The sequence below is a fragment of the Geospiza fortis genome, unplaced genomic scaffold (assembly GCF_000277835.1).
Source record: "Geospiza fortis unplaced genomic scaffold, GeoFor_1.0 scaffold40, whole genome shotgun sequence".
Classification (NCBI taxonomy): Eukaryota; Metazoa; Chordata; class Aves; order Passeriformes; family Thraupidae; genus Geospiza; species Geospiza fortis.
Genome location: NW_005054297.1, coordinates 14,863,205 through 14,890,509, shown reverse-complemented (window position 1 = coordinate 14,890,509; position 27,305 = coordinate 14,863,205).

Genomic DNA, 27,305 nt, shown 5'->3' with positions numbered 1-27,305 from the left:
TTTGTCAGTTTAGGTTATTCAAATGTATGACCTTCTGAATTTCCCTTCCCCCACCCCACCCCAAAATGAACACCAACATTTCAAAAGCCCGGGGTTTTATAGGTTTCCTGCTCAGATGAACTTAATATAAATCACCAATACCCACTTGTCTTTTACTAGTAGGGAATATAACCTGAATTATGCAGTGCTATCAGTGTCTGAGGGAGTCAAGTACATCCTTTGCTTTTGACCATGCAATGAATGTACTTGCTATTTCAAGTCTTATCAAATAAATCTCTTCTAATCTGCCTTGCCATTAAATGTGTCTATTCTCTTAAAAGCCTCTAGTGGTGCCAGTTAACCTTCCTACCCTGAAAGGGGTATGGACCTTTTCCTGTCCAAGATTCCCCACAACTCTGAACAGAGCTGGTGCAAGATGACAGCTTTGTGTTTGCCCCTTCCAGTGGCACACCACTTCACACTGCTTGTCTCTCAGCACCTCCTGCTTGCTGTCCCTGCAGCTGCCCTTCCCTTGGACCTACATGTGCAGCGTGCCCGTGGCAGCTGTTTGCTTTAATCTGCACTGGCACAGGTTTAATACAAAAGTATCTCATAAATCTAGTGCAAGAGTGGCATTATTACCAGGGGGCTGGAGGAGTCAGATGAGATAAACCAACAGATGTTACTGAAAGCAGAACCCTTTCACACACAGTGCCCATCCTTACACAGCTGTACAGAGAAAGCCTCGCATAAAACACTTCCAACTTCCCACATCGTTTTTATTCTTGCCTTGGAGCAATTCAGAGGCATGTCATGCAGAAGCTTTTTTTTAAATGTTGCATGATAAATAGCATAACTTCGATGCTTCCAGATGATATGAATTTTTTTTAAATGCTTGCTTTACAAAATAACATCAAATGATTATGAACCTTCTGATCATGCCCTGTGTTTAGTTTGAAACAGGGAAAATATTCTAAATATTTTACCACCTTTGTGTGTATATAATCAACCCTTTCTGTTGGCATAAAAATACACTGGTTTTCCTATGAATGTAACTCAGAGCTTCTGCTATGAAACATCTCTTCTATTCATCTCTATACATGTTCTAGAAATGCAGTGTCTTTATTTGGGATTGGAATAGATGGTCTTTAAAGGTCCTTTTTAACTCCAAGCCTTCAATGATAGTTATTACTCTATTTCTTTTCATGTTAGCTAAGATGCTAAGAGTTTCTTTTCACTTTAACATCATCTTTCTATCCTGGAATATCTTTATCATAATTAGAAAGTTATTTTGCATTCTTCCCCCACCTAGCACCTCATAATAGCATAATCCTTAATTTTTGTTCTGGTTAGTAAAAATCTGCTATTAACTAGGGCAGCATCATACATCTGACTTCTCTGCTCTAATACATAGAAAACCTTTCATGTGAAATGTAACTTTTTCTTGTCTGTATTTATTCTAACAAGGTTCATTTTTTATCTTTATGAATTATGACATATTAGCACATATTTTCTCACTGAACTAGAGTTATTACACTGCAGAGCTCCCAGTCTGAAAACCATTATAGATTCTACATCAAATCCTACCAGTTACTATGGCTATAATACTACCACTGTGTATTTCTTGCTGTTATCAGGTATTTTGGGAAAAGCTCTACAAGTTTTTTTAGTGGTTGTTAATAAACTAATCAAACATACTCTTCAAATGCACCATTACATACAAATATCTGTGTTTTATGTATTATAGCTCACTCGTGTTCTCCATTGTTTAATCTAAATCCATGTTGTATATTGCAAATTGTACTCATGGGGGGCTGCAGTTTCAGTTATGCTGTAGCACACAGCAACAAAAGACTGAGAAAGTCAGCTGAAAAACAGCTATTCACTAATTGCTGTACAGTTAAACTACCAAGAGCTGGAGCTCCTTACTAAAATTATTTTTAAAGTGATCATTCTGCTAGTTTAAAACGTCTAATGAACAACCACAGGCAGATGAGTTCTTCCCAACTGGATTCCCAGATAATAAGAGGTAATTGCGTTTTCCTGACCCAGAATTTTACTTTCTATTTCTTTTTTCTCACTGCTGTTGGCAAATAAGTTGGAAGGACTCGAAGAATATGTTGATCTTTTAGATTTTCCAGTTAAAAATGTTTGCCATTTATTTTTAAATGATAATGTATCATTCATTTTTTGCTTACCTTTTTCTGGCATGCTTCTCAACGAATGAGGAACTTTGCAAAGAGAACATATGAAACAACTTTCTTCAAAAAGCTGAGGTCTTAAAACACAAGATATGAACAAATATGTATGTAAATTCTAAATGGAAGATTTAATATAGGATGTTGTTACTCACCTAGATGTGCTGTCTACATTCTCATGCAATAGTGTGTCTAATGTTTATTGATTGCAGGCTATCTCTTCACTTCAAAATCCAAGACAAAATGGAGAGATTAATAGATAACTTAGGGTACATATATGAAGTCTCTGGAATCTAATATTTCAGTCCTAGTAAAAAAGAAGTGGCTGAACCTGTGACTTTTGACACCCACTGAACCCTCTGAAGTAAGAATGGGTAAGTGAATTAAACATGCAGCAATGTGTTAGAGATTAGCCTATTTTAAGGCTACACTCCTTCAAATTCCCTGCCTAGCATATTATTTTATCCTAATATTCTGCTACTGTTCATTTCCATTAAGATGTCTGATTAGCCTGCTTAGTACGCAACTATCAGTTTAAAAATTGTCATCATTACAAAAATGGTTCCACACAGAATTGTTATATAGCTATCAAATTTTTTAAATCAGCCTACTAGTACCAGTGACAAAACCACAATTTGTTGTTAAATAGATTTGCAACATTATACAGCAAAATGTCAAGAGTAATAATTAAAAAAATAAATATAGTGTACTTTTAAACTATCATTAGTATTCTTTGAGTATGGAAAGCCTGAGTTTTATCTCCATTTCCAATCAAATTACTAAACCCAGAATATATATGGTAGCACAAACAACTTCACAGAATCACAACTGAACCATAAGAGGAATTTCTCCACTGTTTCCAGGAGTCATGGGATCAAGAGTGGCATGGGTATTTTTCTGATGAAAGTTTGCTAAACTTACTCATAAATTCTCACCTCCTTTCCACTGAGTAATTTTTTACATCTACTATTGAATTATTTTGCTTACTGCCTAAAGCAAAATTCATGACTGAACATGATCACATTAGATTCACATTTTTAACTCCTTTTTATAGTTTTGAAATATTTAATTGTTTAAAACATTTTGAATTACCAGAGGTACTCCACTGACTAGATTTATCAGTAACTAAAAGTCTAGCATGAGATAGCACACTTCGTTGGCTCCTGTTGACTCTGCAATGGAATTTGACAGGAAAGACAGGTGAAGGATCTCCTCTGAGATTTGTGCCACTACATAAGGCAGCCTTGCTGAAATGTGCAAAGGAAAAAACCAAACAAACTTGCTTTAAGACTATTAAATCTGTCAGAAATTAGGTTGGTTGGTTTGAAAGTGACTAAATTGTAACTTCTTTTTTCAGTTTTTTCATCTCACTCTATTCCTCTTCATTTTCCTCGTCAGTTTTAATGCAGATGAAAATAAATTCAGCCAAAACAAATGTTTTCAATGTTCTCAGAGTGAAATCTTGAATCTATGAATAGAACTAGAGGTTAAAAGTCACCATCATGATTTTCTTTGTGCCTTCTGTTAATAATTTCAATTCTTTAATCATATTTATTCTTTATTTAAAGATATCTAAAGATATAAAGTGACTATAGGCCTAGGTATTTTTCTTTACATAGTACCACACCTTTAAAAATATTTATTCATTTATACTAGTTTGGCTTTGGCTTGAAATGTGCACTCTTGTAGTTATAAGCTGAAATTCCAATTAATCTCTTTTATATTGTCCATAAAATCCCTGAAAGAAAGAAGTAAATTATTTTTTAGCTTTCCTCCCAGTAAACTGATTTTATTGCTTCAGTCCTTCATTTTTTTCCTTGACTTTTCCTATTCTTTTAGATCATGGTAGAGAACAGAGGTCAGGAAAAGTCATTTAAACTACTCAGAAAGAAAGTGATTATGAAAACCCGATTTAGTTGCTGGATTTTCTTCACTAACATAGGCTTCTAATGAGTGTGTTTAATGTGCTTAAAGCTGATGCTGTCACTGTTTCCAGCCTCTTTCCACTTGTAATCTGATATGCAGTCCGAAACAAAATCAAACATTGTAGACAAGACTTCTTGGAATTTCTTGGAGTATTATAAAAATGGAAAGAATCCTGGAAGCTTTCAAGGTTGGAAAAAACAGTGATGCTGGATAAGCCTCTTACTAAGTTTTAAGGAAACGACATATTTAAAGTACCAATGCAGTCTTCATAGGATCTCTTGGATTATTAAAAAAAAAAAAAACAACAAACCAAACAAACAAATGAAAAGCTGCGATCTCTGGAGACATACAGGTGGGCAAAAGGACTGTGTTAAGACTTTTTAGCTAGTGTATAGCAAAATTAGAGAAGCCAGACAACCTGAAGGAGAATGGATAGTTTACACTCTCCCTTGAGGATTTTGCAGCAGTGGAGTTGCTGTAAATAATGATCTGGGCTTTATGGAGGCCTGATCTTCATGGGATGTTGCTTGGGGAATTAATTAAATATTTGATTTCTATTCTCAAATTCCCCTTCCTTTATCGCCAAATAAGTTAACCTTTTCTATGGTGTTGAACATCTCATGAGGAGACTGCTAGAGGAAGAATTGTAGCTGATTTTTCTTGCCAATTTAGACAGGTACGAGCAGACATGGAACATGGCCAAGGCCCAGAACCAAATTTAATCTACTGATTTAACTTCATTTACCAGTAAAAAAATTAAATATAGTTTACCATCTTGAAAGTTGGGAAGAAAATCTCTTGATGATAGGTTACTGAATTGTTTTCCCATTGTATTTTGACAGACAGCTAGCCCTGTTGAACTTTATGAAGTTGCTCTGGATGCCATTCTTTGTGGCTGCATTTCTCTTCACATAGAGAAAAGCAAGGCACAACTTCCCAAGGATATTTCGGGAATCGCAGTGAGGAACCTCAGAGAAAGAAAAAACAATTCTTATCTCATTTGCTGTGCCTGTGTTTGTGCCAAAGTAGAATGCAATATGGAGATTGTTTACCCAAAGTGATGGTGTTTTGTCTCCTTGACCTATCAAGGCCAAGTGCGTGTGCAGACTGTCAGTCAGGAGACAGTCACAAGATTTTGTTCAGTTGAGTTGAGTGCTTGTGCAGATTCAGTTTAGATGTAGTGTAATATAGTATAGAATAATATAGTATAATAAAGTAATTAATTAGCCTTCTGATATCCATGGAGTCCTCCTCATCATTTCTCCCTTCCACGGGAGTCGCTCTCATTTTTGATAATCCTTTCCTTCCACCACTCAGTTTGGTGTCATCAGTGAATGTGCTGAGAGAGAACTCAGTCCCACTTTCCATGTCGCCAACACAGATCTTTAACACTGCTGGTCCCAATACCAACCCCTGAGGAGCAGCACATGTCACTGAACTCCACTTGGACATTGAGCCATTGGCCAACACTGCTTGAGTGTGACCACCCAACCAATTCTTTATCTAGGGGTGGTCCCATCACATTCGTGTCTCTCCAGTTTAGAGACAAGGAAGTCAATGGAATTTCTGACAACTCTTGCATTTGAAAGCACAATGACTCTTGAACCAGTCTCACTGCTTGCTTCAGAGTTGAGTTTTTCCTCAGAGAAAAAGAAAATTAAGGTATGGTACAACATGCAGTACATGAGCTATAACCATCTCACAGATTTCCTCAGGGCAAAGTTACCTACACAATGCAGGTAAGGGGCTGGGATTTTTAACTGCTAATTCTTAGAACTTTTCAATTTAACAGAGAGAGGGGAAAAAATCTCTGCTACTCAACTGCATATGTGCCACAAGAGAATAACTTCAATACATAGCTATATTACCTTCTCCCTCAAACTAAAATGCATTTTGACTTAATTTGCATTTTTATTTAGACCCAGACAACAAAAAAAATCCAAGGCTTTTCTCTACTAATGCGTATTTCTTTAAAATATTACAATTCTTATCTAGGAATAGAAAAATATTTGGACGTACAACCAATAGAAAACTACAAATAGCTCAAAGTTTTCCTGTTCAGGAAATCTTGCTCTCTCTCTTTTTCTCTCTCTCTCAAGTATGATCTGGCAATTTCATTTTTATAAAATGTGTATTCACAGGCAAAATTTTCATGTCCCATGTATTGTTAGAGCAGAATTAATTTTTCTACAAGAAAGAAAAGAAAAAACAAAAACACCACAAAACAAAACAAAAAACCAAACCAAAAGAAAAAAAACAATAACAACCCAAAAAATACAAAAAACAAGAGGTATGGTAATAAGAGGTAACCAAGATAGAAGTGGTACCACAGGGGGAGAAAAGCACAAAATAGGTCTATAGCAATAGTTTCTGTCTGTTATCAGACTGCACTTGAACAGTCTGATAACAAGCTGGAAAATGAAGACGGGGCCTAGAGGTCACATCCAGCTTCAGCTTTTTACTCTCCAGTGAATGGTCCTGTGGGAACCCACTGGATCTCAAGAGACATCTGACGGCTCAAGGTGCCAGGTTAAAAATGACTACAGATATGAAGGCTGGACAAAAGCTCTAAGATCCTGCAAGAGTTGTTTGCAGGTGCACAGACATGACACAGAAAAAAAAGACAAGTCTTCAAGCCTCCAAACAAAAAGGAAATTTTAGACTACACACAATTGCAGAAATGTGAAGTAGGCACTAATTTTATCAGTAACAATAATGTTTTTCTTCCAGAAGCAATATTTTTATACTATGAAACGGCACTTTGTACAGTAACTTCGCCAGTGCAAGGCTGCATAGTCAATGGGATAAATTATATAGATATATAGATTTTTTTTGATGAGTGACTCAAACTAGACATTTCTAGGACTGCCCTGTGGCTGGAATGCTGGTGAAGGCAAGCAGAGCTGAATGAAATTAACTCACTGATCTCTAATTAAAATGGGTAGATAAGGTAACAAAAAAATACTGCTGAATACTGAATGCTTTGCTCTGTATGGAGATGGTCTCTAAGCATCTATGCAGGGGCATTTATATTTTCAATCTTTTTTTTTGCTTTTTGTTGCTTTTGGATTTTTAAGTTTTTTTGAATTCCCCCTTGCCAGGTGACTGATATTTCTTCCAAATCCCTTCTCCAGTGAATCAAAATTTTGTGCTGGTTTTACATATCATGGAAAGTTATGCACACGACATATTCAACAGACCCCAGCAAAATAAGTATGATCCTTTCTTTTGGTGTACGCAAGCAGTTTTCAAAAATTATGCTTAAATTAATGAAAATACAGTTACAATTATTTTGAAACCAGTTACTCTAAATATCTTATTTAGTCTAAGCAATAAAAATCTTTTTTTGGTTTTTTTTTTTTTTAACAGTTGTTGGAAGGCCTTTGATCCTCACAGAGTATACTTTAATCAGATTGAGACAAGATAGTTGTGATGGGCAGACTTATTTATTTAATGTCAGGAAAGCATAGTGATCTCTGTTCAGCCCTTCAGGTAGCATTATAAAGCCAGGGCAGGCAGAACAACCATGGCAATCTCAATAGCTGCTGACTTTCCTAAAATGTTACATTTTTTGAAAGTTAAGAATTAATCTCAAGCTACAGTAACTGAATAGAAATTCAAGACTACTCTTTTCTTTATGAAGTTTAGCTGATTACAAAGCTAATGGTTTCTTGATATTGGTCAAACAGGAGAAACTTACACCAGTCATTTAGGGCACACCTAAAAAACCCAGACTGAAGATACTGGTACTGTTCAGATGAACATTTTAATTAACATTCTTTCTAGAGGTCACCAGGAGCATCTAACTCAGTTTTAGACACTGGTTTGTTTCTAATCTTTGTTGCCTATGAAACAAACGCTCATGTTGGTCAGAGTTTTAAGAGACTGCACCATCATCTTTAAAAGTGAGCACACCAAAGCCTTGCCAGTTTATCACACTAGGCTTTGCAAGAAAACAAACAAAAACCAAGTAGCACTGAAAGCAAAAAATAAAGACCAGGTCTACTAAAAGACAGTGGTATTCTAGACAGTTTGTAAACAAGTTTTTTCTCTGCCCAGTGTGCCCTGAAGGTTTCGGTGCATTCCTGGATTTGTTTCACTTCTTCTGAGTGCTCAGGAAAATTTCCTCAGGGCTGTTGCTGGGTTAGGCATCTGTTCTTGCCACAGGCAAGCTCAGTCACCCTCACCTTTACATTCATTCTTCCTCCTCTGACCAGCATTTGAAAAAGAGGCTTTCTCCAATCCAAGGCCTAAACTCTCCTTTTCCTGCTTTATCTCAGTCAAGCCAGCAAACAGGAAACTTTCTTTTCTATTTCCCAGAAACCTCCTTTTTAAACATAGCATGCACTTTCAGCAATATATGAAAATCATTATCAAACCAACCAGTTACAGCCTGGAAAGAGTAATGTAGAATCTCAGCTTACTGAGCACTATCACAGTTGTCTGTGGGCACCACCCTTCTACATTTTTCTTTTGGAAACTGGGAAAATCACAGGAGAAAAGACATTTTTGGTTAAGTCCCACATTTGTAGGGGGATAGAACATGAGTAAATAAAGGTAGTATAGTAAGTAATCTTACACCTAAAGAGTTGCAGCTGAGCCAATCATTAAGGATTAGGAGCAGGCCTGATTTTAACAGGCCACAGCTGTAGCCAATGAGAAGAGTGTTATAAAAGAGTGGATTGGTTGGTTGAGAGAAATTAGAGTCGGTTGGCTACTGTGAGGGAAAGGAGTGGTCAGTGCCTAGAGGAGCTGCCTACAAGAAACATTAAGGAGGTATGGAACTCTAGCAATATGGAACCCTTGCAATATAATGATAATGGAACTCATGCGCTATAATGACAACATGCGTTTGTGTCAATTTAAATAGTGTTCTGTATCTCTGCTTCATATTCCCAGTGTTAAGCTTCATTAAGGTTATTTTATAGGGTTGACAGAGTTACAAGTTTGTATTTTAGTTACAGTAAAATAGGTTTTTTGTCTCAAGTAAGAACTACAATGTATAAATTTTATTATGTAAACATTGCTTGATAAAGTATCTGCAAAAGTGTTCCTTTATGACTTTGATACTTCTGACTGATTACAGCATCATATTGTGTAGAATCTTTCTTTTTTCCCCATTGTAAAAGTAAAATCAACTTTGTACTTCCTCCCTGTCTTTCTTACTAAGCTGTAAAATTTCCCTGGTAATGACTATGAGATAAGATAAATCTAGGTCCTTTCTCTCGAGGTTTAACTATGAAGGAATGGGAGAGAGAATATTACATTATCTCAGTGTAAAAGTCTTGTGTTGGAAATATTTGGTCCTAGAATGTGGATTATGTGCACATTGATATTGAAATCAATTAGATTTATAAGACCTAAAATTGCTACTATTATATTGCCATGACCTCTGTGCCCATGAGTGCACAGGAATGAAATAACAGTCAATCACTTTTGGTTTTTAAGTGAGAGAAATCCATGGAAGATTTCTATTAAATTGTTCAAGCGCCTCTCAGCAGAATGCTGAGTAATATGAGTTTATTGGGATGAAGCTGGCAGTAGGTAAATTTAGATCACACAGTCATGAATGTTGTTTCCTGTGGAAGAACTTCAGTTTTCTTAAAATAACTATCAAAACCATTGAACAATTCTAACTGAAGAACACAAAGCAGCCCCTAGCCTCAGTTTCACGATGAGAAGTCTACTTTTCATTTGCTACAGAGCTGAGAACAAGGCTCAGTTGAAATCACATGGTTATGATGTATGCTAACCCTGAGGCTGCAGGCAAGACCCCAGCCAATTTCAACTGGCTTTTGCAACTCATATAAGTAGCTGCAGTCTCTGAACACCTCATGTTATCAGTTTTGCTTGGGGTTGTATTTATAGCCCATACCCAAACATGCATGTAGAAGACAGCTAGAAGAGCCATATGTTCCAGAGCATTTGTGCCATATATTTCCATTTATGTCAATGGAAAAGGTTGACAAGAAAATCAATTAACTGCAATAGGTTATTTGATTGCATTCTACTCTGCTGTAGAAATAAATTAAAATGTGGATGATAATATTATTCAGAAGTTATAAGCCAACAAAAATACATAGTTTTCATTTACATGACTGCTCTAACATTTTTTCTGAAATTTGTTGAGTGTGTTTTCTCCAGACATGCAATTTGAGAATTGCATGAAACATAGATGTAAATGAAATTAGCATGTGTTCACCCACCAGTGTACTCTAGTAATTACATGAAGGATTGTTTTATTAAATCATGTTTTTTAGTCAAGCTTCCAAGAGCAGATAATAATGTCATTTGTACTCAGGAATACCATTGTGGATGCTGGTGATATGCACTTTATGCATTTTGAATAGCTAATAATTCCTTCCTGTCCTTTCATGACTAGAATTCAGAATAGTATCTTAACCTTCTGCTCTATGACTTAGTGTCCTTGCAGACGCACTACATTTATTTGACCAGGGCATGGTTGTGTGCATTTAGCATCTTGTCAATGGAAACCAGGCAATGAAAGAATTAAATGTCAGACTTCTCAGAACTACAAGAAAGGCTTTCTTCCTGCAGGTCAGAAACTAGAATAAGGTGTCAATCTGACTTAAAGCTTCTTACAAGATTAAAAAAAGAGAAAACTACAGAAAATCTATTTTAATACTGAGGGTTGTAATGAAAGAAAGATTTCATATAGTTTAAAATATGGTTTTCAATGAGTATGAATAAACATTACAAAAGTATATTTATCAGAAACTCTTTTTTAATAAATCACAGTTTATTTAAAAACTGCAGAAGCTGAAGAATTTGGGGTAACATCAGCCTGATCAATGAAAGGTAAAAAAATAAAAAGGTAGTCTCATATTTTTGAAGAAAAAAACTTTGTATATTTGACTTGCAAATACTGACAGGAAAAAAGCCTTGCCACTCTGCTATATTCTGGTAAGATTCGATATTGAAGCACAGCCCAAGGTTGAATTGCTCATGGAACATAAGCTGCAGTTCAGTTGGAAAGCTGATCTGTTATTATGCAGTGAGGCTTTGGGAAATTTTCTTGCTCAAAATGTGTCACCAACCAACTGAGGTAGGTATGCAAAACCATGAGTCAGGATGAAGGAGGTAGGAGGTGTAAACAGCAATTTATCAATGCAGGCAGAAAATAAACATGGTTTGTGGTTTCCCAAACTTTAGATGCACTGAAGCTGTCTGGGACAAATTCATCGCTGGAAAAAGCAAAAGCAGTTCTGAGATCCCTGAAGGTGCACTTACTTCTTCAGAAATTTCAACACCTGTTAATGTTTTCTTAAGCTTCAAGTATCCCCGTGTCAAAATTAGCTCAGTTTCTAAAACATCATTAAACATCTCAGCTAAACAGACATTCCATGAATTGCTCATAAAATGTTTTACTTATTTAATTCAGATGACTACATTAAATCTTCATCTACAATATCATAATGATTTTCACTCCTGATAAAGATACATAAGCTCTGTAGTATGATCTTAAAAGCTCCATAGTTGTTTCATCAAATAAAAAATTTAACAAGACCATATCTTTAAAACCATTAAAGTAATTGCTGTTTCTAAAATATGCATTAAAATCTACACTGTGAGTACCAGTAATTTTGAGAGTAATACAATTCAAGTTATATTGTAGGACTTGGTTATGATTTATAGGACGTTTTTATAGCTCTTGCAGAACATACCAATATCTTGCTGACCAGATTAGGGTACAAAATTCTCCCTTAAAGTTATATGTTCTGTAGGAAAATATACACATGTATACCAGATCTTATTGTATTATTTTTACTTGGAAATGTGATCAATTTTAAAATGAGAAGAATACTTGAAAAGGTGTTTCAGTCAGTACTTCTTGAATTATTACATCCTTGTTTTACCGTCTCTTTTAATGAAAATCTAGCCCTCTTGTTAACAGCCTGGTCATCATTTTTAATGCAGCTAATCATCATTAACTGTATCTGAATGAATACTCTAAAATGAGTTATAGCCCTGTAAAGTCCTATACCCTATAGCATATTCATCAAAATTGTGCTGGAGACTATAACTTAATTCTTTACTATTATTGCCAATATTTCCAATGGAAGATGTTCAAAAGAAGTGCCTATACACTGGGCTCCTTAATGCAAAGTGGAAATTATTTTAAGGAATTTTAAATCCTACTCTGAAATGATGTCTCTCTTGATTGTTTGACATTAAAAGCTACTGCAGATTGCTTGTTCACATACTGCACTCACCTGGAAGCTGGGAAATGTCTGTTCCGACACCAAGACGCATTACATGCAAACCAATACTGATTAATTTTTCCTTACTTCCCAGAATTCATTCTCAATAAAGACAAAGATGGCAGGTCATTATAAGTCTCCATTTGTCTTAGCAGGGCAGCTAGACAAGTTTGGCATGACTCAGCAGGGTTGCCCAGAACATAAAGCCTACTCAATAATTGGTGATGTGACAGTTTACCTATCTAAAGAAAAACACTGCAAGCTATTTATTTTCAAAAGCAGACTCTCTTTAACTTAGTCAGTTCATAAGCTGAAATTTTCCCAAAGAAAAGAATTCCAGTCAAGTATGTTTGATAAGTGCTTTCACACCAAAATTTAAAAGTAAAGGATTCAACAAATGAAATTAGTGTTTGTGAAGCCAGTAAAACACACAGACATGGTGGTTGCTCTAGTGCTGCCGGTATAGTTCAGTTAGAATTTGCTCTTCTTTAATTCCTAGCTATAGTTTCTTGCTGTGCTACAGTGGTAACTGTCTCTTGCTGTCATACATCAATAATATAATATTAGATGAGGAGAAAAAAACCCCAAAGTTTTACAAGATCTCTTGTTTTGAGGGGTTTTTTGTTTGCTTGGTTTTGGTTTTTCTTGCATGTCAAAGTCCCTCAAGACTGTAAAAGTTGAGGCAAACTTCTGACATTCCTGTTTGTGTCTCAATATTCCTAATTATCCCAAGTCACTAAAAGAAATTTTTTTCTCTGCAAATCCTTGTGATGTAAGCTCACAAACCAGGAATGCATAGCTTCCGCAGAAATTACTGGAAATCCTGGGGACTTGAACAAGGTTCACAGATCTGCCTTAGCTTTGGATTGGGGAAATCTTACTGCTAGGCACTGTGAAGCTGTGCTTAGGTCAAGTCAGGTTAAAAATATGTATTGCCTTCAATTTCTGCAACAGCAGAATGAGACAGCCCAGTGACAAATTTTCAGATTTCAGAGACAAAGGCAACGGTGCTTACCTACTTTTCCCCATGGTCAGATCCAAAAGATCTATATTCTTGCTCTATATTCATCTGACTTGCTGCGGACATTTGGAGCATTCATTTCATCAGAACTTCTGAATATACCTCATCTCAGGCTGTACTCATGAGGTAAACTCCACTCCTGCCAAAATACACTAGCATTTGTAGAGAAACCGTTTCCTGAAACCTGCAGGGTTTCAGTTTAAATTGCCTTTTTTTTTTTTCATATTGTCCCTTATTAACAACTTAGTAAATGACTCTTAACAATTCTCCTGTCACAACTTTGTGTCTTTAAGAAGTCCATGTTCCATCAGGTACTGACCTCTGGTAGCAGACAAAACCTGCCTAATAATTGACTTTCCTAGAAACAGCTCCTCTATTCAAGCGAAACAGCTCTTTCACTGTATCACTGTATCGCCTGTGTCTTGGTGAATTTGAAGTTCAGTCTCATATGTCATATCATGCCTTATTTTGACAAAAGTATTCTATATAATAATCTAAATGTAATAAAATTAAATAGATTTTAAAAAATATTGCCCTTATCTCTTTATCCAGCCAAGCCTTATTAAGAATCACACAATATTTGAATAGATAACAAAATAAGTAGGCTAGTAAACACTTGGTATCCTTTCTCCTATAGTGTTTCTGTACCCTTGCTGTTTTCCTGGGTCCAGTGACCAGTTTGATCCCTGTAAGATGCTTATGGCAACTGATATTCTGCTTGAAATGTTTACCCCCAATTCTGGGGGATATCCCAGATGTATCACCCAGCCTAAGTTGTATTCCAACTCATAAACAGCTCCAGCTTCCATAGTTGGAACTTCAGATGGATAATAACCTTCCCTCGTGTATCCCCTTTCTACATCCTTCAGGAATAAGCCAAAATGCACTTCAGTGCTCAATTACAGCTTTATAAAAGAGAGGTTGAGCCTGAGGTAAATTTGAATTATATATTAGGCAGAGTTGGTGTTGTTTGGTTGTTTTTGTTTTTTTTTATTTTGATTGGGTGGAGATTTTCTTAATTTGCTAAAAAATGAATTTTTGAACATAGCATTGTTTCCCTTTCTACATAGTCATCTAAGACTGTAGAAAAAGACTTTGCTTTTAAACAATTAAATCCGGTAGTGCTGGATTCTGAAGTGGTTTTCTCCTATGTGCTTATGTTCTCTAGAAGTTACGCTTATGAAGACTGTTTATTGATTGCATACATTTTGAAGTACAATTAATCTAAAATTTTAGAAACAGCTTCATAACATATATGCTTATTGCCATAAGATTTAAACAACAAGAACCAAACCCAAACCAAACTAAAACAAAACAAAAAACAACAAACAAACAACAAAACACAAAGCAAAATAAACCAAACACCAAAACTCCCACAATATGAAGGGGTTTCCAGTGGATTTTCAATTATCCTGTCTGAAAGTCTTAATAATGTAATAAAGTTGTACTCTAAGGAAAGAATTAGATCTCAGCACAGCAAACACCACTGTGGTTATTATCAATACAAGTAGAAATGCATGAACTTTAACGAGGTTGTATCTGCTTGCAGCAGGACTGAACTTAGAAAATGAAACTAGATGACCTATGCTAAAACTTGACTTTGTTACTTCTCAGCTTAACAGTGAGGGACTGAGGAAGTGCTGAAAGTAGAGAAAGTTTCATGTAGCTTTCAGAGGGGAGTTCCACTTGAATCTAAATCCTGGGAGTTCATTTTGTGAGCTATTTTGAATAACTCCTTTGAGAGCATACCACAAAAGCCGGCGTGATTTTTATCATAAAGCTCTACATCACATGCAGTGAAAAATTTTAGAATAAATTCTGCCTTCATGAAGGGAAGCACTATTAAAAATAATTTTTTTTTTTGTAATGAACATCAGGAAAAGCCACATTAGAGGAACTGATATATAATTATAATGAAAATCAAAATGTTACACATGACCATTGCTTTTTATTTGTGGAAATGAAAGGGACATTTTCAATTCAAATGGAAAATTTTAGTGACAAAATTTAATTTTATATACGAACCTAAATTCATATTTTGAAGTAAAGACAGATGGGAGGAAGGCAAGTGTTAGAAGCTGTGAAACCAAGAACATCTGTGCTATGCTAATGCATAAGGTGGAAAAATAGTAAGAATTCTTGATTTATTGGCATTGTTCATAAACAGATTTTTTTTCTGACAGACTCTCTCTGGGGATCGCTAGAAAAAAAATGCAGTTATAAATATTTCATAGCATCTAACATTTATGTAAACCTGCATAAATTACTAAAGCATTAATGCATTAGTTTTTCTGCCTGACTGTTTAGTGTTGAAATGGCAGTAAAATACATAGGTAAGCAACATGAAAGACTCCATCAAAGATGCCTCAAACCTGATCTTTTGTTTCTATAAATGGAAAGTTCACAATGGACACTTACAGGAGAAGTCACTGTAGAAGAGAAGTAAAATGGTATTCTACAAAGAACTGTTTAAAGTTAGATAGATGGCAGTCTGACAAAGGCTTGTTGTGAGAAGGATAGCTCCATAAATTGTTTTATTTCTTTTATCAGCATGATGCTCTAGCTGGTGACAGTTTTGATTTATTTGTAGTTGTGACCTTTCAAACTGAAGAATGTTGCTCTATGGGACTCTGAGAAACAGATCTAAAATATGAGAAATATTATTTTCAGATTTTTTTAATAGTACTTCAGTGTTTGGTAAATATTGCAGCAAATATTGAAAAATTTGTTTCTTCTGAAAATTGAATAATTATTTTCAATTTAAATACCATGTCTGTATTTAAATCTTTGTGAAAGAAATAACAAGGTACATACTCTATGACCTTAATAAAGACATTAAAAAAACATTTCTGGTGTGTAAGTGGGTCCCATCACAATAAAACATAAGCACTTGAAATTTACAACATCCTTTCAAATCATGTGATGTATTTAGGCCTTGCCATTTATTGTTTTATAATGTTTCATTTCTTTTTTGTTGGCATGGCTAGTTTAGACCATGATGCAGCATTAAATCCTATAATTCAGACAATATCTGACCAAAATCCTTAATTGCTGCCATTTTGATAACAACGTCTCTTTCTTTGTCAGTAAGAACATGGCTTTAGTTTGGTTTTGGTAGGGTTTGGGGACTGGCTTTGGGCGGGGGGAGTTTTGTGTTTTGGATTTTGGGGTTTTGACAGCTGATAAATCTGTCTGTCAAGCCTTTTAACAGACAATAGTTAGATAATAGTATCACAGAGGGCAAGACTGAGGCAATGACAAGGTCAGTGACCAGCAAAGCATTTTTTCCTGCTGGAAGCAGGCGTTCAAGACATATTTTGCCACATTTGAATTTAATCCCAAAATGCGATGGGGTTTAAAAAAAATAAAGTTGTCATTTTGATGGTATTAACTGATTTTTGGCATACCAACAAGGTCATCATTGTACAATGCAGTAGTTTCCATATGAGTAGAATGTTGTTCTGCCTATTTTTATTTATTATTTTATTACCTAAGGCATCTTTCTTTATCAAAACAAACATTCATAATTTAATTTTCATTATTTCTTTGCTGTTGGATTGCTTCTTATAAATTGCAAATAAAAAATAGTGTGAAAAAAATTATCTTGTACCCTTCATAAAAGAGAAAAGTTATATTTAATTCAAATAGAAAATATTCAAAATGTAGGTTGAAAGACCTACTATCAAAAGAGACATATTTTTCTTTTTCTTATGGACCAACAGTGTCATTAACACTTTGAATTTAGATCTTACCAATCCTGTAAAGTAACTGCTGTCATCTATATTACCAAAATTATTGAAGACAATATGACGTGATACACCAAGTCCACAAGAATAAGGAATTTCACAGAACTTTACATATCAGCTAGACTTTGCAATATCTGTGTGGTTTTTTTATTTACTTTGTATATAATATAATAAGTGATTACTTAATATCTATATATACTTGGATTTATTTCTGAATGAGTAGATATTGCAAAAAAACAAATCTGGTTTTAGTACCATGAAATTGAAGTGTTAGAACAGACATTTCCACAACTCAGGAATAGAATTCACCTTTATGTGTACCCCCAAGTGTTAACCTGGGTTTTTTCCCCCTTTTAAAATTGAATAAACCATTAGATAATTAGCTTTTTTGGTTTGGGTCTGTTTTTTCCTGCAATAAAGTGTAATTTTTTGTAGGACTTGGTAAAATTTGTTCCCATACCTTGGTTTAAGCCATGGGATTGGATTAGATGTTATGAACTTGAAGTTTGTCACCAAACCCCCTATGAAGGGTAAGGTAATAGAAGATTGAATGAAGTTGTAAAAAAACCAGCCCCCCATAAAAACAGGAAAAATTTCTCAAAATAACAGGCATACAGGGATAATGTAGATCAGACCTGTTGCAAGCTGTATGTAATAATCTTTTTTGTTCTCTTACCATTTCTGAGGCTTCTGCTAGCATACTGTGTCCTGGACATTGCTCTACCAATGCAGAAATGAACCAGCCGGAGAATGTTTAGAAGAAGGTGAGACTAACCAAATTTCTTGGGTTTTAGACTGCCTAAGAAAAGACTGGAATGTAAATTCTAAAAATCTACATGAAATAATAATAAAGGGGAAGAATGCAAGTCTCAAAATAGATCAAAAGTATGTTAGCACTTCTGAACTTGGTCTCTATGCTCTGTACAGGTGTTTTGTGTCAATATGCTTTAGAAAAAAAGATGCAAAAGAAGAAAATAAATATGCTCTCATGTTATAGAAACTATGTTTAAATCTATGAAACAGCAGATAAAAACCTGTTAAGATAGTAGGGCAAGAAAGGAACAGGTTATTTTGTAGTGATGTGGATTTATTCTGAGCAATATCTGTACTGTACATATCGTTCTGATATGCCAGAGATGTGCTGCACACATTTTGAAATTTCATCTGCACTCTGAAAAGCCCTGTTGATTTCTAATTTTCTGCCAGTTAATTTTCTGTCTAATAGAACCATATATGCTTTTAGGGCTTGTGTTCATAAACACGCTCATAACCAGATCTCTGTAGAATAACATTATTTTTCCCTCTAATTTATGATCAGCTCCCTTTAACTATCTTGCATCCCAGCCTTGATTCTATGAGTGACATACAGTTGTATTCAAAAATAGCTTCATCCAGAACAGGACCACTAAAAATTGTATTGTTGACCAATATAAAATTTGTGAATAATATGATATATTAAAAATTCTTGTCTGTCAGAATATTTGAATTGAATACTATCAAAATCCCATCTTCCAGAGACCTTCTATGAGCCTTGTGATGACAAATTGAAAGAACTCTTGCCTGTGTCCTCTTTTTCTGCACAGAAGACACTTTCAAATTTGATTCATTGCAGAAATTCAGAAATTTAACTGATTGGCATCATTAATATTAATTCCAGATTATTACCATGGGTTTATTGTATTTGCTAAAGTACTGCTGTCAGGAAAAATACTTGAACAGTGACCTCTTGGTAAAGATAAATGGGATGGTAACAGGAAAAATTTATTGGGGCAATGTGAGTAAATAATGCGTTTGCCAGCAAATTGTTGTATTGCAATTTAAACTACATTATAATTAGAAAGTACTAAAAATATATAGTATAACTTATAGAACTTATAGAACTGTGATTTCCCCCAGATAAATATCTTCAAAGCAGTCTCAACAAGAACATTGGTATTCCACATAAGGATTTGACTCAGTTCTACTCATATCTGCATCAGTTTACTAACATTTTCAAAAGAGCCATGAATAACACTTGAATCTGTGTGTTGTCCACATGGCAGCCTTACCAGAATTTCAGGTCCACTAGCAGCCAAGCTTTTGGCCAACTTCTGACATGCTATTTATTCACTGTCATTCATTGCCATGCTTACAGACAGGGAGCAAAGCAAAAGGAGAAGTTATTTATTTCTCTCTTGAGGATGAATCTATTCCTCTGTGTCTGTGCATATCAACAGAACCACCTCAGATGAGGGAATTTGTGAAGGGGAAATCATGCATGATCAACATGATAGCCTTTTATGTTGAGAAGACTGGTCTGATGAATACTGTGGAAACTTTTTGAAAACCAATACCCTGTATCAAGATTAAATATTGAAATGGGGAAAACTTCACTGATTAGGAGTTTATGAAATTGAAACCAAGTCAGTAAGAATTTTCTGTGTGACTATTCAGTGATTGTAGGGGGATATGGTATGGGTAAATCAAGGTGGTATAGGAGGTAAGCTTATCCCCTAAAGAGTTGCAGCTGAACCAATTACTAAAGATTAGGAGCAGGCCTGATGTTAACAGGCCACACCTGTAGCCAATAAGAAGAGTGTTATAAAAGAGTGGATTGGTGGGAACTGGAATCAGTTGGGTACTGTGAGGACAAGGAAGAGTCAGTGCCTAGAGGAGCTGCCTACAAGAAACATCAAGGAGGTATGAAACTCTAGCAATATGGAACCCTTGCAACACGATGGCAATAGAACTCTTGCACTATAACTACAACAAATGATCTGTAAGTATATGCCATGTCTGATGGAGCTATGTTATGTCTGCGGTTATCAGCCCCAGAGAAGAGTGGTGTAGCAGACCTTGAATCTTATCTTTCCCAGAATATGTCAAATTCTTTTACAGAGATTTTGCTGTTGAATTTACCTTGAAAAAACAGGAATAAAATATTTTAATTAAATTTAATTAAGCTAAAGCAATTCCAATCTGATTGCTATGAAGTATAGTTGTATTTTCCTGAGAGTAGTTTTATAAATTGCTGCAAAATTTGTCAAGTCCCTATGAAATTTCCAGCCACAGCAAATTCACTGGGGAGAAAACTACTTGAGCAGACATTTTGTGCACATTAAAAAATTATGTAAACCTACAGTGTGTTCAACTCCTGATGCATTCTTCTGTATGGAGATTTCAAAGAATTAAAGATAAGATATTTTAAAAAAAATTAAAAAAGAATAAAAGGTTACTGTGATCCAGTTAGGGCTGTGAAAAATGATCTAGCTCGTGAATTTTGGGTAGACTTCTGCTAAAATATAAACTAAAAAAAAAAAAAAAATTAGTGTCCTGTGCTTACCTGCAAAACCAAAAAGGTCTGATGATTGTCATTTCTGTGGGTTCTGACTACCATTTTATTGTTGATTTCTCTATTGGGAGGTAGAAATATTTCTCATAATCCTTGTTGTGAGGCATGAATATTCCAATTCTGAAAGTCATGTTAGTTGGCATTGTTACCAAGCCTTGGCTCTTCTGTACCAAATTTATACTGTTTTGTCCTTTTTTTGTTATAGAGATATTAAAATAGACCACCTATCCTCAAAAGTAAATTACTATTTGGGTGCATAAATTTCTTTTCTCATAGGCATGGAAATTCTTGTGAAAAGTTACAGGTAGCTAGAAAATATACACATTTATGGACCAAACTGTAGCTGTCGGGTAGAAACATACACCATTGCTGCTGTGTGAGCAGACAAAATAATTCCTAAAAGAAAAATGGAACTACTGTGCCCATTAGAGTTTATAGAGCTTTTAAAGAAAGCTAAGGAGACTTAAGTATTTTTATCCTTTCACATCACATGAAAGACCAAGAATTTTGCATTGATTCTGTGGAAAACAGGAAAAAAAATCTCCATTGACTGTAAATATTATCAATAAGTTATGGTATTCATGTGAAATATAGTAAACCTCAAATGAAGTTTTCCTCTACCTAGTTTGGACAAGAGCGTGTAATTTATGCCTCCATTTCCCAATGGAGATTTGTGTTCCCAGGTTAGCAGCTGAAGGACTACAGATAATTCTTTTGAAGCTCCAACTTCGACTGTATTTAAATAAATTACTCATCTTAGTCACACTGCTGAAAAGAAACTTTGTACGAGCTTGAAATTCTCAGTCTGAAAAAAAGAATTTCATGGAAATCAATGTGTAAAGCTTTGGTGCAAAGATGTTTCTTGAAGGAACATGGTACAAAAAAATATCCTAATAGACTCTAATGCGTAACCGATACCCTAAAAGTAGAAAATTGGAGCAAAATTTCAAAGAAGCTAAAAAATGTATGGAAGGAAAGAAGAGGATAGGAATGCTTTATTGCTGAAGGTTATCAAAAGGCATTGCTAGAATTTCTTTGTCAGCTAATGCTGAACTTCCTGTAAGGTTTGGTCCATTGTTATTGGCAAAAAAAAAATCCCAAAAAATGCAACAAAACACGACATCTAAAAGAAAGCTGAAAAAAACTACTCCAAAGCAACAAACTAGATGGAAAATTGATTGTAATTTTTATTTATTTATATATATATGTATATATATACACACATACATCAAGCTAAATAGTATGGTGTACAAACACATTGGAAGGGGAAAGGAAAAGTGTGTGATTAAAAATGAACCAGCTCTAAAAAAATAAATAAGGCTCATTTCTATCCATTTTACCTTCTCTAATTATTACCTTCTTACTTTCTCTGAATCTATGATAGACTTTTTTATTCATACTGATTTTTTTATTCAAATTATTTATTACTGAAAATTTTACAGAGTTAGTTTCCTTTACTAGTAGATATCATATGTGGAGTAGGTGAAAGACTGAAAGTCTTAATTTTAAAGGTGTGAAGGACTCTGTCTGGAAGGTAGGTAGCACATCCTTATTCTTGGGGCTGATTAGAGGTGTCACTAGAGTGTTGTGCTATTTGAAATCAAGCATCTTTGATAGTAAGAAACTGAATTGTGTGATAATGCCAGTCCATGGGAATTAAAATTCATGTATTAATATCAAAGGGAAAAAGGAAAATGGAACTGGGATTGCTGAGTGATTAGCTAAAGTCTCTGTCTATATAACAGCTTCCACTTGTACTCCTGAGTTACAGGAGACAAAAGCTTTCCATTAACTGTGCGAAAGTTCAGATGCAGCCTCTACAAAAAGCTGCATCTCTCCTTCCTTCTACCAGATGTACAAATGGCCTTAGAAAGTCTTGTTCTCCCATATTGTTGCCTTCTTGAACACTGTTCTCAGTTGGAAAGAAGGTTATGTCTCTACTGGAGGCAATTTCAAAAAAAAAGTTGACATGATGTAAGTGTACCTTGTGATCCTATACTGAAGGTAGTTTTGTTCTAGTGTTTTAGTTCCCTAAGTGTAAACGCTGTGTTGGTGTGAGGAAAAACAAAAACATACAATGTAGATTTACTATCCCAAGGTGAAGCACAGCAATTCATGTCAAGAAGACCTCAGACTTTAAATAAAAGCATATGGAAGCACAGGCTTAATCATTTATAGTGAAATGTTTCCCTTTCTTACATGAACAAATATATGACACTGTTTGCAATATTTTATTCAATGTATTGCCAAACAACTCTTTTCCAAACATCAGGTGTACAATTACTACAGAATATACACACACAAATAAAAAAAATCTAACAGAGTAAATCTCTTTATGATTGCTTCCATTGTGGTAATGAAGCAATTTGTACAACAGCTTGAGGCAGATGCTTAATAAAGTACTTATTTCAGAGTATATAACTGTTAACTGGAGTTTACTGACACTGGGAGAAAAATTGACTCTAGTGGTGTTTTATCCTTTTGCAAGAGAAAAATATATTCTAAAGCTAGTAGCAACAGAAGTCACACAGTGTTTTGTTCAATGTGAGGCTTTTACACCAAACTAATAATACACTAGCAGCACAATTAGAAAGAATTGGCTGAGAGGGTTTTGTGCTAATTGAGATCATGTTTTTCAAGTGTGGCTCTTGAGTTGGTCTGCTTTCAAGTCCAGGGTAGTATAAAACTTGGAATAGCAATAAAAATGGAACATGAGTAGTACAGGTTAGGTCTGCTGGCTGAAAGTGGAAGAACTGTAACTTTTCATTGTGTATTACTTGTCTGAGGATTAATATATGGGATTATTCTTCCCCAGGTGCAAGACCCTGCACTTGCCTTTGTTACATTTCAGACAGTTCTCTGCCCATCTCTCCAGCCTGTCAAGGCCCTTCTGAAGGGCTGCCCAGCACTCTGGGGTATTGGCTGCTCCTCCCAGCTTGGTGTCATCACCAGACTTGCTGAGGAGGAATCTGCCCCTTCATCCAAGTCACTGAGAAATAAGCTAAACAATGCTGGGCCCAGTATTGAACCTCGGGGGATACCACTAGTGACAGGCCTTTAACAAGATACTGGTCTAGGCCCTGCCTCTATTTCATTTCCACCACTGTATGACTAATCTTTCTTCATATAGCTCTAGTGTGAAATCATGTTTTTTGCAGATGGCTGTCAGGTATTACACAATTATACATGGTTTTTTCCACCCTGTCTTGACATGCTTATGCGCTAGTAGCCCTGCTGAGCTAACCTTTGTGTATCAATTGCTGCAAGAGCATTCAGACATATTGAATCTACTGTAGGGTTTGGAGTTTTTCTCAAGGAAAGCAAATTAAAGTCCACAGCTCTCAAGCTTTTGTTAATAAAGATTATTTTCTTAGAGTTGTGTTATTGTAGCAATAGTAATATTTTATCACTTACCTTCAAACACTGAGTTCTACTAAAGATGACGCCATGGTGTATGTATAAGCACTAAGGAACTGCAGACTCTAAAATGTAGCACCTATTCTGACTGGAAATAATAGAATGTGGTGATGGCCATTTCTCTTTCTCTTTTTTTAGTAGGAATTGCAGAGTGTTGTTCTGTGTTATTCTTTCAGCAGTGAGAGAGCCAATTTATTTTGTTACTTATAGCACAGTAATTGCATGTCATTAATATAATGCTTCACATGTAGATTGCCTTGAGATTTGAGTGGTAATAACATGAAAAAATACCAAACACCAGGATAGTGAAAATGAAGCTGTGTTTTCATTTTCAAAGCAAACAATGCTGAATTAAATTCTTGCATACAGCACTCAATGTAACAATAAGTGCCATATATGAGAATTTTCTACTCCTGAGCACCTGGCTGTATACCTCTTGCTTAATTGGTTGTGTACTGGATAACCTGCCACAGGTGCCAGAATTTCTTTGCAGTGAGGTAGATAAGTAATGTTTCTTTTTGAGATTACTGAAGCATTGTGGTATCTGCAAGACCATAGAGAAATGGAAAACAGCTTGATTACAGTAATTTACAGTACTTGCATTGTTTTTCTTATTTCAGAAAACAACTGTACATCTTATATGTTTCAAATATGTACAATATCGAAAGCATTATGTACTAACACTGAATTGAAAGCACCCATGTGCTTTTCAGAAAACCATTATAAATCCCACAAATAACCAAAACACTCTTAATTTACTGATGGCTGGTGTTGACAATTGCCCAACAGATAGATCAACAATATGCTTTTGCTACTACCTCCTATCATGGGGTATGACCAATAGCTTCTGTATCCGGGGTGGGAAAAGCCTTCATGCCACCCTCTTCAGGTGCTGTCTTGGAAAGAAGAATTCCTGAACCTGGTAGGTTCAGTGTTTTCCCAGTGAATAAGTTGCCATTTCACTTCACTTCTGCCCCAGGCTGACATTCTGGCCAACATTCCTTTATGCCAGGTGGCAAGACTGCTCACCTAAGAGACCTCTTTTCTAGAGAGCAGATGCCCAATTATCTTTACTTTATATCTCATTCTCTGAGGAGTCTTCTTCCTGCTTTTTCTGTCTTTTTCCTGACTCCTTTACCCAGCATGGTGTTGGAACTGTCTTGGAAATAAGCATAATTACATTTTTATGGATAAAAAATAACATACAATGTGCGAAGTCAACATATCTATCATTAAGTTGAATCTTCTACTTTTCCTTTTTTTTTCCAATCTTCTAAAGTGGTGCTTTCTTCAATAAAACAAGGAGAAGCTTAAAGTAGAAAAAAACCCCCAACATAATTTGTTTTTCCTGCATGCAACATAGAATTTCTTTTTAAGGGACAGATAAACATTTGATGTCTAGCAGCCTTAAATTGTTTTGCAACATATTTAAACAGACCTTGATTATAGATTATTTAAATGATCAGTGCTGAAATGTAAATAATTATGGAATGATCATTTATGAATGCAGTAAGTTACAGGGAAGCATTCTTTTTAAAGGAAATGTGGGGAGTTTTGCTTATTTATTTTCTTCCTTGTCTCTTTGCTTCCACTAGCTTTTTCACTTTATTTTTTTTTGCCACTTGACTGCATCCAAGGTCAGAGTGAATGAGAGACAGATAAGAGATGACAGAGAAAGCATTCAAAACCAAATAATGCAATAATCTGATAGTGTCAGTAAAGGAAATGTTACCAAAGCAGAAAATATGCTGTAAGTAACAATTTTTCTCTGTAATTTCAACCTATACTAAATAACTAATAATTATTAAAAGGATGTGAGATGGGAGAAAGTATGAGAAAAGAATAGTTCTATGGTTCAACAAATTGTTTAAATTGAAATGATGCCCCATCTCATCAGTTAGGTCATGATTTAATTCACTGACTAAAATGCTCCATTATAAGATTTATCACTAAATGGACTATTACTGTCATGGGCAGATGTGCTTACTTTAATTAAATTGCTGTACAGACCAGTATGTAAACCTATGTAAAATAATGATTTTTTTTCCTGAAATTTTGATTGGAAAAATACTGAACTTTCTTGATGCAACTCAATTTCCCCATCCAATAAAACCTTAAAAACCAATTTTTAAAAACCCAAACAAACAAACACCAACAAAAAGAAAACCCTGGGATGTTGTTGCATGAGAATTTGATAGACTATGATGTGTGACAGTGTTCACAGGTGTCTCAGGCTGAGGGAAGAGACTAGGATCTGACTCCATGTTTCAGAAGGCTTAATTTATTATTTTATGATAGATATTACATTAAAAATATACTAAAAGAATAGAAGAAAAGGTTTCATCAGAAGGCTAGCTAAGCTAAGAATAGAATCAGAAAGAATAAATAACAAAGGCAGCTCTCTCGGACTCTGTGATTGGCCATTAATTATAAACGTCTAAGATGGGCCAATCAAAGATCCATCTGTTGCATTCCACAGCAGCAGATAACCATTGTTTGCATTTTGTTCCTGAGGCCTCTCAGCTTCTCAGGAGGAAAAATCCTAAGGAAAGGATTTTTCATAAAAAGATATCTGCGACAATGATGGGTTGTTAAAAAATTGTGAGTTAGTATTATTTCAACATGGTTTCATTTACATGGTCATTTTATTCTAGTGCAAGAGACGCATAAAAAATCAGAACTGCAGTGGAAATGGGTTTAATAATACTGTTGTTTTCTAATTTAGAAATGTTTGCCTTCACTGCCTTATGTTCCTCTTTATTTTGACTAATTAGCCAATACTTTAGAGTGAAGTATTTACAGAGAGTAAACATAAATGCAGACTAAGCATAACATGTCTCTGGTAGTGAAAACCCTCCTTAAAACTGCAGATAGGTGGGACAAGGTCACCCACTAGATATTCTCTCCCAGGAGTTCCACACTACTATGGCCTCAGAGAGAACCACATTTATTTTGGATGTAAAATAGGACCTAATTAGCCCTACTGGAATAACTTTGGAAATCAGAGCTGGGTAACACATGTAAACACATGTAAAAATTAAACAACTTATGTATATGAAAGTAAAAGAGTGAGCAAACCATTTTAACAGACAACCGTTACATTCACTCAGCTTTTATATTCCAACAAATGTGCTGCCTTGCAAAGTGCATTTTCTAGCCTTCTGGGAAGGAAACACTATGTATCCACTATTATTTATTTTAGTTATTCAGTAATAACTGACAAAAGAATATGCCAGTCAACATATTGAGTGAAGGTTAAGGTCTCTTCTGTGTGAGTACTGTGAGCCAGGTTTCATGTCTGTCTTCCTTGATTTAATAATTATAACAATTGAAAATAAACGCAGTGGGGTTGCATGAGCATAATAAAAGCATAAGATAGCAAAAATAGTCTTGAAAGCATTGAATATTCCCATAAAGCTTTTTAACAGATGTCCTAGTGTTGCTTTTGAAAAGATTCTTGATTAA